Consider the following 15,133-nt stretch of genomic DNA (forward strand, 5'->3'; position numbering starts at 1 on the left):
GTGGTTGGCCCTGCAGCTTGTAAGGCCGTCTTCACGGTAAGGACATGTGGAGCTTGGCCTCCGTAGGGCAGGAGGTGGGAGAGAGGATGCGTGTAAAGCAGGGAGAAGAGCGTGAAACCCAGAAGCATGAACTGGAGCCCATGGGACAGACTGAAGCCCGTGTCATTTCTTACTGCCTCTGACCTCAATGGTGTGGCTCTGCTGTGAGGCTGCGGCCCTCCGTCTGGCGGCTGAATCACATGCCGGCCCGTAGAGGGGGAGCCACCCAGGCTGGCGGGGGCGCCGGGGGCAGGCAGGCCTGACCACGGCCTCAGGCCCATGAGGGATCCTGCGAGAATCTCGCAGGAGAATTCTGGAAACTGTAGCTCAGCTACTCAGAGTGATTTATTCTAAAGCCATCACACAGACGAAAATATCCTGGAAGCAGCCGGTGACACGGGACACGTAATTGACAAGGGAACACATACCTGATTGAGAGCTCACTGAATTATCAGCTCAGGGTTTTACACTCAGAGAACATCTCCTCAACAATGAAGGCAAAAAGACGCCATCGGGTACAAGGAAACAAGTTCCTTGCCAGCTGGGGTGTACTACATGAAATGAGGGCAGTTCCTCAGGCTGAAGGGGGATGTACCAGAAAGGAACCAGGTCTCTGAGAAGGGGTGAGGAGATGGGAGCGCTCGCTCGGCTTCAGACAGTGGTGCCAGTGACCCGGTGACCTTACAACCACCCACCCCTGTGTACACTTGACAGGCTGAACTGGAGCTCAACAAAACAATTTTTTTAATTAAAAAAAAAAAAGAGTGAATAGTATTTGAAAGGATAAACATGGAAAAAAATAATAAATACTAAAAGTTCTAACTTAGCAGGTGGACAGAGGTGAAGGCTGATATTCAAATAGGAACACAGAAGTTTACAGAAGGAACCAAAGACTTAGGACAGTAAGGTGTGGAAGACCCCGTGGGCCCCTTCCCAAGAGGCATCATCCCCTGTGGGCCTCTCTCTGCTCCTCCCACTATGTACTAGAATAAAATTACTCATTTTAACAGTTGCCGCTTCACTGAAACGAATACCAAACGAGTGACCAAAGTAAACTATGAAGTACCTAAATTGCTCTCTAAAAGCAAGTTTTCTCTTCCCTTCCGAAGGAAAGCTCTGGACAATAAGTACGAATGCGGTAAGTAGAAAGTAGATCACACTGAGCCAAAGATTCCAAGTCGATCCCCTAAAAGCCTTTCCTGGTCTTCCCTGTTTTACGGTATTATTTTTTTCCTTATGAAGAATAAAGCCTAAGCAGTCTGCATACACTTCTGGAATCTTCTGCCCCACCCACTGGTTGGACCTCTGCCCTGTGCCCAGGGAGTGCTCCCTCCAGGGCTCACAGGCAGCCCGGCTCCTCACGTGGCTCCCGTGGGCCTGCACATTTTTCTCATTCTAAGAAGGCAGGACTCCTGCAACAAAGCTGGGGCCTTCAGGTAGGAACTACCCCAGCTTCCGGACCAAATATTTATAAAAACATTTGCTTCAGTGGGCATCCCATTTCTTTCCCATCCATGTCACGGCGACGGTACCCCACCTCTTCCGTGAAGACTAATCCCTTTGGCTAGCCTTCACAGACCTTGCTTTTTCCCTGTATCTTACTTTTCCCCGTGTTTATCACCTCACAGCTTACAATCTCTATATTGCACATCTTACTATCTGTATATAACTTTACTTTTTTGCTATGTATCTCCACTTCCAGAGCCCTGTTTGGGTTTCCCCCCAGGTACATGAGCAACACGAAAGCAAACACATCTAATCCATTCTGGGGGCTGTTTCCCATTTTGCTCCCGCTCCCTCCTTCTTTATTCTTTCATTTTCTTGAGGAGCCTACGCTCGGTGCTTCATTGCTTTCACCTCCCGCTTCACTCACAAAATTCAAAAAGAACTATTTTAAGCATAAAGGAAAGAATAGAAAATAATATAAAATGACAACCAGATCTAACTAACAGATGTTAACATTTTGTCATATGTACTTTGAAACTTTTGTTTTTTTAAGATAGAAAACATGGAGATGCAGCATTAAATACCTACTGCTTTCCCCTCATTAACACCCATTTTTAAGCCCCAAGCTATAGTTCTACGTGATCCAAGCAAACACCGCGGTGCTGCGCCTTTGTAGCTTTGCACGCAAGTTCTTAGACTTCAGCCCCTAGATAGGCCATCGCGGACATAATTTTCTTTATTCATTTTCAGTTTTTGTAATACTGGTTATTATTCCCTAAGTATCTTATGTAGCTTGATTTTTTATGTTCATGTATTTTTGAGATTTGCCAATTCTTACGTATAAATCAGTTTACCAATTGACATTTATAAATCCGACTTATTCATTTTTTATTCAGTATAGTGTTCCCACTATAAGACAAAATGTAATTATTAAACTCCACCATCAAAGATCTATTAAGTTTTTTTTTTTCCTTTAAAAATCACACATCGCTGTTTCTTTTTCTTATCTTATTTTTCTTATTACCTTAGCTTACCAGAAGTTATGATAAACACTGCCTCGGGGCACCTGGTTGGTTATGTGTCTGACTCTTGGTTTCAGCTCAGGGTCCTGGGATCCAGCCCGGCCTCGGGACCCCTGCTCAGCTGAGAGTCAGCTTGAGATTCTCCCTCTCCTTCTGCCCCTTCTCTCTCTCTTTCTCTAATAAAATAAATAAGATCTTTAAAAAAACAATTTAAAAAAACTGCCGAGAATGTGATATTGATAGATATCATTTGCCTTACATTTCAAGAAAATATTTGTAATATCCAACCATTAAATATAACGTTTGTAGAAAAATTTTTAATAAAAAGTTATTTAAAAAGGGTTCATTTTACTTTGAGGTTACTAAAAGTGTTTTAAATATATCTTTAAAAATTACAAATGGTTTCTATTTTCATTTTCATGAAAAGATTGGTCATGTGGATTTCTTCCTTAATCTCTAAATGTGATGAATAACATTATTTTATTCTAATCTAACCATATTTCTAGAACAAATCTGACATGGATATGAGAACATAAATATTGTTATGCATTATTAGAAATAACTGCTAGATATTTTACTTGGCATATTTAAATCTATGTTCACAAATGGCCTATAATTTTTTTTCTTGTAAGAGTCCTATCAGGGTTACCAAAGGTTATAAAGTAAGTTTGAGAAGCATATAACCCTCTTTCTTTCTTAGGAGCAGCTTGTATAAAACCTTTCTAATGATAGGGATTATCTTCTCTTTGGATGTTTGGTGGAGATTACCTGAAAAACTCATCTGGGCTTGTACTGGTGTTTTTGCATTGCGGTGAAAACACTGGAGCTGGAGAGGTAACAGATTTTATACTAATTTAACAATGTAATGTTTTCACATGTTTCTTGAGTCTGCTGATAATTAAAATTATCCATTAACTCTTTTTTTTAATAAACAGCATAAAAATTATTTGTGGTAGTTGTATTATATTTTCATTTCTATATTTCTGTATCTCATGTTGATTTCTAATATTTTTCTTGATTGATTCTGAGATTTGTCTACTTGACTAGTCTCTTACTTAACTGCATTTTCCTGATCCTTCAAACATTTGCTTTCTATTTCATTCATTTGGACTTTTACATTTACTCGGTGTTTCTACTCACTCTCACTGTGATTATTCTGTTGTTGAATTTCCTCCCCTAATTTGATTTGGAAGCTTGGCTAATTTTGGATCTTTCTGCTTTGTTTGCCCGCCTCCACCCCCGTACAAGTATTCAGGAACTGCCTTGACTGCGTCTCACAAATCTCACTGCCATTCATTCAACTCCAATATTTTCTGATTTCCAATGCAGCTACTTCGTAATCTGTGACTTATGTTCAAGTTTATCTTAAAGGTTTCAAACATTTGTGGTTTGGAGAAACCTTTCTTTGTTGATTACTCCTAGTTTTATTGCAATTTTATTGATCACAGAAAATGGTCTGAGTTATATAGGTCCTTTGTATTGAGGGTTGATGTGATGCCTTAAAAGACAAACCTGTTCTGAGCTATAGACCAATATCCCCGTGAGCACTGATGCAAAAATCCTTAACAAAATATAAGCAAAATGAATCCAGGAGCATACTACACGGGTTGCACACATGACCGTGTTCACAAGGATTGCACGGACTCTGTACCACCACTGTGACTGGTACTGTCGTCTTCAGAGTAAGTCACCAAGCCACAAACCCAGGGTGTCCCTCCCTTTACTCATGTCTTCTTTCATCTATCTCAGCATGTTTTATATTTGGCAGCATGGAACCTGCACCTCTGTGATTCTACTTATTCCTAAGTATTTTATTCTTTTTGATGCTACTGTAAATGGAACTGTTTTCTTAATTTGCTTTCCAGACTATTCATAGCTTAATATATACAAACATAAAGGATTTTTTTGTGTGTTGATTTCATATCCTGCGACTTCGCTGCATCTATTTATTAGCTTTAGAGGTCGTGTGTGTGTGTGTGCGCGCACGTACTCGTGTGTACTCCTTGGGGTTTTCTACATCTGTGAAGAGAGGTAGTTTTACTACTTCTTTCCAATTTGATTGCTTTTTATGTCCTGCTCTAATTGCTCTGACTACAACCTTCCAGTATTAATGCTGAACAGAAATGTCACAAGTGGGCATCCTTGTTCTCTTCCTCATCTCAGGTGAAAAACTTTCAGTCCTTCAACACCAAGTATGATGTCGGCTGTGGGTTCATCTATGGCCTTTATCATGTTGAGCAAGTTTCCTTCTATTCCTAGTTTTCTGAGGTTTTTTGTTTGTTTGTCTTTATAAATCAGCAAAGCGTGTGGAATTCTGTCAAATGCTTCTTCTGCACCAATTGAGATGATCATGTGGGTTTTTTTTCTTTATTAATGTGGGGTATTTCATTAAATAATTTTAGTCTGCTGAACTGTCTGCATCTCCGGGATAAAACGCACTTGACCATGGTGTACAATCCTTTTAATATGCTACTAATTGGTCCTGCTAAGATCTTATTGAGGAATTTTATATCTACATTACTTAGGGATATTGGTCTGTAGTCTTCTTGTAATGTCTTTGTGTGGCTTTGGAATCAGGGCAATGCTGGCCTCATAGAAAGAGTTAAAAAATATTCACTCCTATTTCTTGCAAGAGTTTGAGAAGAAGTCGTGGTATTTCTTCTCTAAATATTTGATAGAATTCTCCAGTGAAGCCATCTGGTCTTGGGCTTTTCCTTGTTGGGAGTTTTGTGATTACTGATTTAATTGCCTTATTAGTAATAGCTTTACTCAGATTTCCAATTTCTTCTTTAGTCATTTTGGTAGTTCGTATGTTTCTAGGAATTTTTCCATTTCATACAGGTTATCCATTTTTACATGTACATCTGTTCACAGTATTCTCTTATAATCCTTTTTTATTTCTATAAAGTCAGTAGTAATGTCCCTATTTCATTTGTGATTTTAGTACTTGTTTTTTTTCCTTACTGAATCTAACTAAAAGTTTGTTAATTTTGTAGATATTTGCAAACACTCAATTTATGTGTCTTTTTAAAATTTTCTCTATTGTTTTTCTGTTCTTTTCCATTTATCTCTAATTTTTATGCCAAAAATTGGCTAACCTAGATGAAATGATGAGGAGGTAAATTCACCAAGAAGATACAACAATCTTCAATTTGGGAGCACTTACAAGCAGAACTTTAAGATTAAAATAAAGCAAAGGTGGTAGAACTAAAAGAGAAATAGTCAACGGCACAATTACCATTGAGGATTTTCTTCTTCCTTTCTTAGTAACTGGTAAAAAGTGAGCAGTTAAACATTCAGTAAGGATGTAGAAGACTTAACACTATTCATTTACCTGACTTAATTGACATTTACAGAATACTGCATATAACAAGAGAATACATATTCTTTCCAAATGCACATGAAACATTCATCAATATAAACCATATTTCATAAAACAAATCTCAAAAAATTTAGAAGATTTAAAATATACAAAAGTATGTTCTTTAAGAACAACAGAATTAAACTAGAGACTAAAACAGAAAGATAGCTGAAAAATCTCCAAATATTGTAAATCAAACAATATACTTCAATAACCCATATGCTCAAAGAAGAAATAATAAGGGAAATTAGAAAGCATTTTGAAACAAATAGTAAGTCACAGTATGACACAACAAAACTTACAGGATGTGCTCAGAGCTACAGTGCTTGGAAGTAAATATATAGTACTACGAGGCTGTATTAGAAAAGAAGAAAAGATTTAAATCTAAATTTTCAACTTAATAAACCACAGAAAGAACTAATTTAAAAAACAAGCCAAAAGAAATAGAAAAAAAAATCAAGATAATAGATGATCAACTCAATGTCAACTAATTCAACAATTAGATAAAATTTTAAAATTCCTTAAAACACATAAGCTACCAAATTTCATTCAAAGGAAATAGATAACTAGAAGTGTCCTATATCCATTAGAGATTGAATTTCTTTAGTCTGGGCTCAGATGGATTCACAGGACATTCTATCAAACATTTAAAGGAGAAAAATACCAATTCTATGCAAAATCATAAAATAGAAGAGAAGGAAATACCACGCATTTTTGATGTCTAGCATTATCCTGATTCTAAAACCAGATGGCTAATACATTAAAAAATGTATAGCCTACTATTTCTTATTATATACAAAATCCTTAACAAAATGCTAACAAGAAATTTAGCAATATATAAAAAATATATACCATGATTGGGGCTAATTTGAGGTATGCAGCATAGACATAATATTAAAAAATCAACGTGATTCACTGTATTAGCAAACTAAAACAGAACTACCACAACTATGTCAGTGAATGCAGAAAAAAGCATTTTGACAAAATCCAGCATCCATTCATAAGAAAAATGTTCAGAAAATAGGAATAGTGGAAAATTTGTCAATCTGAGAGATGGTGTGCATAAAAAAACACTACAACTTAATATCATAGTAACTGGGGGATATGTGAATGTTATAATAATTAAATGTCTGTTCTCAACATTTCTATATGATATTGTTCTGGCAATCTTAGAATAATGTTAAGAAAAAAGAAATGAAAGGCATACAAACTGAAAATATCTCCTTAAACAAAAGGTATTAGCACTAGCAAGTAAGTTTAGCCTGATAAACTACCCTGATAAACACATAAAATCTCTACTAAAAACCTATTTATCTCCATTCAGTTTCTTTTACCCAGTACATAATGTCTGACTTTCAACAGATAATTACAAGGCACACTAAAAGATAAAAAACATAGTTTCACAATAAAGAGCAAGCACCAGAACCAGCCTGAGATACAGCAGAGATGTTGGAATTATCAGACCGGGAATTTAATTCACCTATGAAAATACAGTAAGGGTTTTAATGGAAAAACTGTACTACATTCAAGAACATATGGGTAATATAAGTAGGGAAATGAATTCTCTAAGAAAGAATAAAAAGGAAATGCTAGAAATAAAAAAAAAAAAAACCACCATCACAGAAATTAAGAATGTCTTTGCTGAGCTCATTAATAATCAGGGCATGGCCAAGGAAAGAATCAGTAAGCCTGCAGAAATGTTAATAGAACTTCCAAAACTGAAATGGAAAAAGAAATAAGAATTGTGAAACAATGATGAAAGGTGTATGTAGTGGGAATATAGGAAGGAGAATAGAGAGCGAAACCAGAAGAAACATCTGAAGCAATAATGACTGAGCATTTTCCAAAATCAGTGCTAGCCACCAAAACAGTATCTCTTAATTTCAGAGAATATGATTCAAAGAGTCCAAAATCTACACCTAGCCATATCATACTCAAATTGCAGAAAATCAAAGACAAGGATAAAATCTTAAGAAGACACACACACACACACACACACACACACACCAAAAACCTTATCTATAGAGGTTCAAAGACAAGAATTAAATTGGATTTCTCTTTAGTAACCATGCAAGTAAGAAAAAAAAAATGGAGTAAAATACTTAGTGTTGAAAGACAAAAACCACTGACCTAGAATTCTGTATCCAGCAAGATTATGTTTCAAAAATAAGGAATAATAAAGGTTTTCCTAGACAAATAAAAATTGAGGCAATTTGTCACCAGTAAACCTACTTTGCAAGAAATGTTAAAGAAAAAGTTCAGGGGCACCTGGTGGCTCAGTCAGTAAAGCCTCTGACCTCAGCTCAGGTAATGATTTCAGGGTCCTGGGAGAGAGTCATGCCTCCACTCTGTGCTCAGCACGGAGTCGGCCTGTTCCTCACCCTCTGCCCCTCCCCCTGCTCATGCTCTCTCTGTCTCTCTCTCAAATAAATAAAATCTTTTTTAAAAAGTTCATCAGAAAGAAAGAAAATGATAGAAACTTAGTTCTAGAAAGAAAGGAGGAATGCTTTACAAAAGGAACCAACAAAGGTAAAATAAAATCTTTTTTTCCCTCACCCTTAATTAACAGAAAACAGTTTGTTCAAAATAATAATACAACAAATGTATACAATAATTATAGCTTATGGATGACTGAAATTAATGAGCAATGTTACTTGGGACAGGAAGGAGGAATTAGGAATCCTGCTTTAAGGTACCTGTAACATCTGTGAAATGGTGTGGTATTATTTGAAAAAGGACTTGAATTAGTTGTAAATATATACTGCAAACTTATAGGAAAGCACCAAGATAGTTTAAAAAGAAGTATAAACGATATGCTAAGAGAGGAGAAAAAAATGCAGCCTTAGAAAATGCTCGGTTAAAACCAGAGAAGTCAGAGAAAGAGTAGAATGCACACAAAGATACAAAGAGCAGGACAATAAGCAGAAAGCGGTAACAGATACGGTAAATATCAATCCGACTACGGCAATAACCACTTCAAGTTTCAACGGCCTCAAAACACCCCATGGAAAGGCAACGACTGCCAGAGCGCATAAAAAACAAGAACCAACTACGTATTATATACAAGAAATCCACTTTAAACGTAAAGACACCAAGAGATTAAAAGGGCATGGAGACAGACATACCATGCTAATACTTACTGAAAGAAAGCTGGAGTAGTTACGCTAATTTCAAACAGAGCAGATTTCAGAGTAAGGAAAATTATCACAGGTAAAGAGGGACATTACGTAATGATAAGGTGGCAAATTCTCCAAAAAGACATAAGAATCATTAATGTGTATGCATTTAACAACAAAGTATCAAAATACAATAAACAAAGACTGATAGAGCTGCAAGGAGAAGCAGATTAACTCACTATTACACTTGGAGACGTCAACATCCCCCTATCAGTAACTGACACATCCAGCAGGCAGAAAATTAGTGAGGACATCACTGAACTGAGAAGCACCACCAGTCAACTGATCCAATTTACATTTACAGACTCCTTCATCCCAAGACAGCAGGAGACACATTCTTCTCAAGTTCACAGACCATTCACCAAGACAGACCACATTCTAGGCCACAAAACACATCTTAACAAATTTAAAAGAACAGACAGACATTCAAGGGAACGCTCTCAGGCCACAGTGGAATTAAACTGGAAATCAGTAAGAGAAAGATAGCTCAAAATCCCCCAAATACTTAGGGTTTAAATAATAATATACCTAAATAACACACAAGTCAAACAGGAAGTCTCAGGAAAAAAAAAATATTTTGAACTAAATGAAAATGAAAATACAACTTATCAAAGATCTGTCAGATGCAGTGAAAACAGAACTTAAAGGAAAATTTATTGCACTGAACGCACTCATTAGAAAGGAAAGATCTAAAGTAATAATCTAAGCTTCCAGCTTAGGAAACTAGAAATAGAAGAGCAAATAAAATCTGGGATAAGGGAAAGAAATAAATTTCAGAGCAGAAATCAATGAAACTGGAAACAAAACTGAAGAGAATCAACGAAACCACAAGCTGCCTCTTGCCAGCTAACCCTCCGTCACACTGAGCGAGAAACTGTATTTCTACGAAGTCCTGCATTTCTGATAGTGTTTTGTGCTTGTGGATGCTGCTATTTGGTGCTGATTGTTCATTATGCCAAAAATGACCTTTCACATTTCATATTTATGTACTGAAATCAACTTAGCCCCAAATTATTATTGTTGTCGGTTTACTTTTTGTAACATTTCACTGCTAAATCTCTGTTCATCCCCTTATTTCTTCCACATTTATGTGTAATTTTGTTTCAGGTGAGATTCTTGTACGGACAACTAGCTATATTTTGCTCTTAACCCAATCTGAGGGATGGTACAACTCCGGCCATCTGCAGTTTATGCCATGGCTAACATCTGGACAGCTGTTTGTTTTCTTTTGTATTACAGCGCCTCGTGATCAATTGAAGGCAATAATTTTAATGTTAAACCCTAAAAGTGTTTGGTAGATATTTGGAGCTCATCTTTCTATGATCCGAAGTTTAAAAATGGGCCATCATGGGGCGCCTGGGTGGCGGAGTCATTAAGCGTCTGCCTTCGGCTCAGGGCGTGATCCCAGAGTTCTGGGATCGAGCCCCACATCAGGCTCCTCTGCTGGGAGCCTGCTTCTTCCTCTCCCACTCCCCCTGCTGTGTTCCCTCTCTCGCTGGCTGTCTCTATCTCTGTCGAATAAATAAATAAATAAATAAATAAAATCTTAAAAAAAAAAAAAATGGGCCATCATTTGAGTCAGGAAGGAGCGTATCAGCGTGAAGCTCCTAGAGGCATACCGTAGCCGACGCTCTGTCTTCTCTGTTAGCGCCCACGTTTACTTGAACCCTGCTTCACCCATGAGCGTCACTGTGGCCACGAACATCTGCGTAACTGCCACGACCACCCAACTCGTCAAGATGGATTTTTCAGTTGGAAAATAGAGTCATGATTCAGGCTGAAAACTGTCTCTGCAACTTTTGCATGATTCTTCACAAGGGACTCTGATACACCTTATAAAAATGCATCTCAAGCCAACTTCCATTCCTGAATGTGGGTATTTTCCAACACTCAGTGCTGGCTCTCAGTGACTTCACACCTGCCCTGTGTCCTGGACTTTGTTTTTGTTTTTGACAGAGAGCAGGCAAGCGAGTGAGAGAGCACACAAGTAGGGAGAGGTGCAGAGGGAGAAGCAGACCCCACATTGAGCAGGGAGCCCAACACGGGGCTCGATCCCAGGACCCCGGGATCATGACCTGAGCTGAAGGCAGACGCTTCACTGACTGAGCCACCCAGGTGCCCCATCCCGACTCTCTTTTTCTTTCCCATCGATTTTCTCATCCTTCCCCTGCTCACAGAGGATCCACTCCTATAAACCTCTTTTAACCAAGTTCCCAGATAGCCATATCCACTTCTGTTCTCACTTCCACTGCTAGCCCTGTATTTCTAGCCCATGGGTAACTGCACTGGGAATTAAATATTACCATCACCACACAGTCTCTCCACGAGGTTCTCTGTTCTAAGCTCTCCTGCCTGGAAGTTTATCCCAACAAAAGCTGAAAGCGTCCCGTCATGTTCTGCCAGCTCCCTACTCGAGGAGCCAGCGCCTGGTAAGCAGGTGCATCAGGCAAACAAGAAGGAACCTTGCAGGAAACTAACCAAACCAGCAGGCTCCCAGCTCCATTTTTTGCACCCAGTTTCGATCCACTCAGAACTGCGGGTTCTTCCCAGTCAGCAGATCTTCACACACTTCATTCATCACCACTTGATTTACTCTCACATTGGCCTCCACTTCTGAAATGTCACATTCCCATCATTTCCATATCTTCTATTTCCTTCAAACACGTTCTTTTTCCATGAATCTTTCCACGCCCAGGGAGTCATGTCTGAGAAGTGGAGCTAAGTAAACGAGCCTTAGAATGAAGGCCGAAGTGAAGCAATGAAGTAAAAGACCGGATACCAGATGGAAGCAAGGATGTACATGACGGAATGGAGAATACTAAAACTGTAAATACATAGTTTTAGTCACATTAAAATATAACTATCGAGAGCAGAACACAGTTCTCATGTGCAACGATGTTGGTAACACATGAAAGTAAGATGACAGCATAAAGAATGGAAGAGGAAACAAATGTGCTGTGAATGTGGCATGGTTCTAATATTAATTAAAGGCAGTCTGTGAGAAGTTAAACATGTATATGGTAAACTCTAGAAACCACCTCAAAATAATAAAAAGAAGATGTATAGCTAATAAGACAAGAGCCAAAATAAAATAGAATCATAAAATATTCAGTAAATCCCAAAGCAGGCAGATGAAGATAAAGGAACAGATAAAAAAAATGGAACCCCCCCCAAAAAAATACCAAGATGGTAGATTTAAACCCAACTATGTCAATACTTGCATTAAATGAAAATGGGCTTCAGAGTCCATCTAAAAATCATATATTATCTAATGAATAAGAAAAAACAAGGCACAGTATGGCAGCTAGGGTGGCCCATGTCTTCCTCCTCCTCCTGCTGTGGGGCCAGATCCCCTGATGGGGTCCAGCTGGGCTTAAAGTCTGGCTGGTGCCACCTGTCTCTACAATGTCCTCCAAGAAACAGAGTCAGGGTGTGGGCAAAAATACGGAGCAGAAAATTATTGAACATAAATTATTTTTTTTAGAGAGAGAGAGTGCAAGCAGTGGGAGAGGGGTGGAGAGAGAGGGATCGAGAATCTCAAGCTCAGTGCAGAGCCCAACACGGGGCTCGTTCTTTCAAGATCGTGACCTGAGTCGATATCAAGAGTCTGACGCTTAACCAACTGAGCCCCCCAGGTGCCCCTAAAATTTTTAATCTAAAGAATAATAAAGAGGCAAAACAACGTAACTTTTTCAAAGCTGTCAGTCATCAAGTTCAATTTAGTCAACAAAATCTATGTCAGGTAGCATAAAGTGAAGCTGAAGAGAAACTGAAGAAAGAGGACGAGAAGAAAGAATTGCAAGAGCTAAATGAGCTATTCAAACCTGTCCCTCTTGCTCAAAAAATAAGGTGCAGACCTGAATCCGTGGTATGTGTGCTCTTCAAGCAAGGGCAGTGCACTAAGGGAGGTTAAGTGTAAGTTGCCTCATGACTTGAATCTGGGGAGAAAATGTGATGCAAGAGGTAAAGAACTTGAAAAAGATACTATGGATAGTTGAGATGAGAGAAAGCTGGAAACGGTGAATAAAAAGCACAGTGAGGTGGAAAAGAGAAAAAACCCTCAAACAGTGTGCAAACATTTTCTTGAAGCTTTTGAAAACAACAAATATGGCTGGCTTTGGGTATGCCCCAGAGAGGATGATACTTGTATGCATCATTGTGCATTTCCACCTGGATTGGTGTTGAAGAAAGATATAAAGAAGGAAGAGAAAGAAAATGAAATTTCATAAGATCTAATTGAAAGAGAGCATTCTGCCCTAGGTTCAAACGATACCCAAATCACCTTAGAATCTTTTCATGCCTGAGAGGAAAGTAAAAGAGAAGAAAACACCATCAGTGTTTCATCAAAGCTGCGTGAGATAAGGAAGGAGGGAAGCAGACTTCAAAGCAGGGTAAGCACGGGTGATCCGTGGTCACGAGGTGCTAGAACCTCGTCCTGCTCTGGTTCATGAGCATGAGGAAGCAGACAGTACCTGTCACACCCAGGCAACAGGTGAAGGAGGGGATGATTCAGTGCACACAAACCGAGTAGATTTGAGCCCGTACGTCCCAAGAGGTGTGGGTGGGAGAAGCGGTGCTGTAGCCAGGCCTGAAAACTTCATGTACTTCAGAAAACAATGAAGTGAAGCTTCCAGAGGTAGCGCTGAAGTGGTGAAGGAAGCGATTTGGGAACAGCACAATGAAGGGAAGGGACAGGAAAATGGAGCCGGGGGTGCTGTTCCCATAGATGAAAATCTCTGTAATACTGAAGATTCAGATAAAGGAGAAGAATTAAACACAGCAGAGTCAGAAGAACGACGCCAAACATGTCAATGAAAACAATAAGCCAGTTCGGCAGGAGATGAAATTGACCAAATTAATTTTTCCCACGCGGAATTCTTCAACAGGGTGTTTCTTTCTCATGCTGGTTCTGAAAGGCTTAACCTCCCTCCAGAAAGGAGCACTCTCCCTAAGTCTTGTCTCCTGACTTTGTCTACATCTCATGGTAAGTTCAGAGTCGTTAATGGTAATTTGAAAATGTGAGGTCATTGAATAAAATAATTGGTGGGTGTAACTGTCCACTCGCATAGTAAGTACAACTGCTTTTTCAGCTTTTGAGTTTCGTTGGGCATATGTGATTAGAAGGACAATATAAATTTAAAACACCCTTAATATAATGCTGTTTTTAAGGAGTGATTTCACTTTCTTCGAGTTTTTATGCTTAACAGATGCCTAAAACATGAACACTATACTTCACAGGAAACTGCCCATGTAGATTCACTACTGTTTACCTTCGGGCAATGAGATGGACGTTTAAAATGGAACCTCTCTAATCTGACAAGATCAGCTGGAATGCCCTGTTTTAAACTTTTCCCTCTTCATTTTTTAGCATAAAGTTGTAAATAAAGACTGTTTTACCCCTGAAAATAGACACACACACACACACACACACACACACACAAATCAACTACATGCTGCCTAAAAGAAAACCCACTTAAATGTAATGACATAGGTTAAAAGTAACACGATGGAAATGGTAAATAAAATCAAAAGAAAGCTGGAGTACTTATATTAATACCAGAAAAAGTAGATATCAAAACAAAGATTATTGCTATGGACACAGAGGAACACTTCATGAAGATAAAGGGGTAAATTCACCAAGAAGCTACCACAAACCGACATGTGTATACAGCTAAGGATGAAGCTTCAAAATACATGAAACAAATCAAAAAAGAGAAACTAATCCACAATTACGGCTCTAGATTTCAACAATCCTTTTCCAGTAACTGACGGAACAAGTAGACAGAAAAATCACTAAGAATACAGGAAAGATAAATGCCACCAATCATCTCGACGAATGGGTACTGGTAAAACACTTTGTGTAATGAAAGCAGAATTTACACTCTTTTCAGTGTACACAGAACGTACACAGAAAGAAACCATCTTCTGGGCCACAAAACAAGTCTCAATAAATTTAAAAGGATTAATATCACATAAAGTATGTTTTCCAAACATAAGAGAGTTTAGTTAGGAATCAGTTAACAGAAAATCTGAAAAAGTCATATATTTGGAAATCAAGCAACACATTTCTAAATATTCTCCGAGTTAAG

General features: G+C 38.5%; 1 protein-coding gene and 1 pseudogene across 7 annotated transcripts in view; one reads left to right on the forward strand and one right to left on the reverse strand.

Annotated features, from left to right (window-relative positions):
- Positions 1 to 15,133, reverse strand: part of AKT3 (AKT serine/threonine kinase 3) — a 306,055-nt gene that overhangs the window by 24,127 nt on the left and 266,795 nt on the right. The window lies entirely within an intron of this gene.
- LOC103668845 lies at positions 12,637 to 14,210 on the forward strand (annotated as a pseudogene).

This window comes from Ursus maritimus, unplaced genomic scaffold (genome assembly GCF_017311325.1).
Source record: "Ursus maritimus isolate PB19 unplaced genomic scaffold, ASM1731132v1 scaffold_2, whole genome shotgun sequence".
Classification (NCBI taxonomy): Eukaryota; Metazoa; Chordata; class Mammalia; order Carnivora; family Ursidae; genus Ursus; species Ursus maritimus.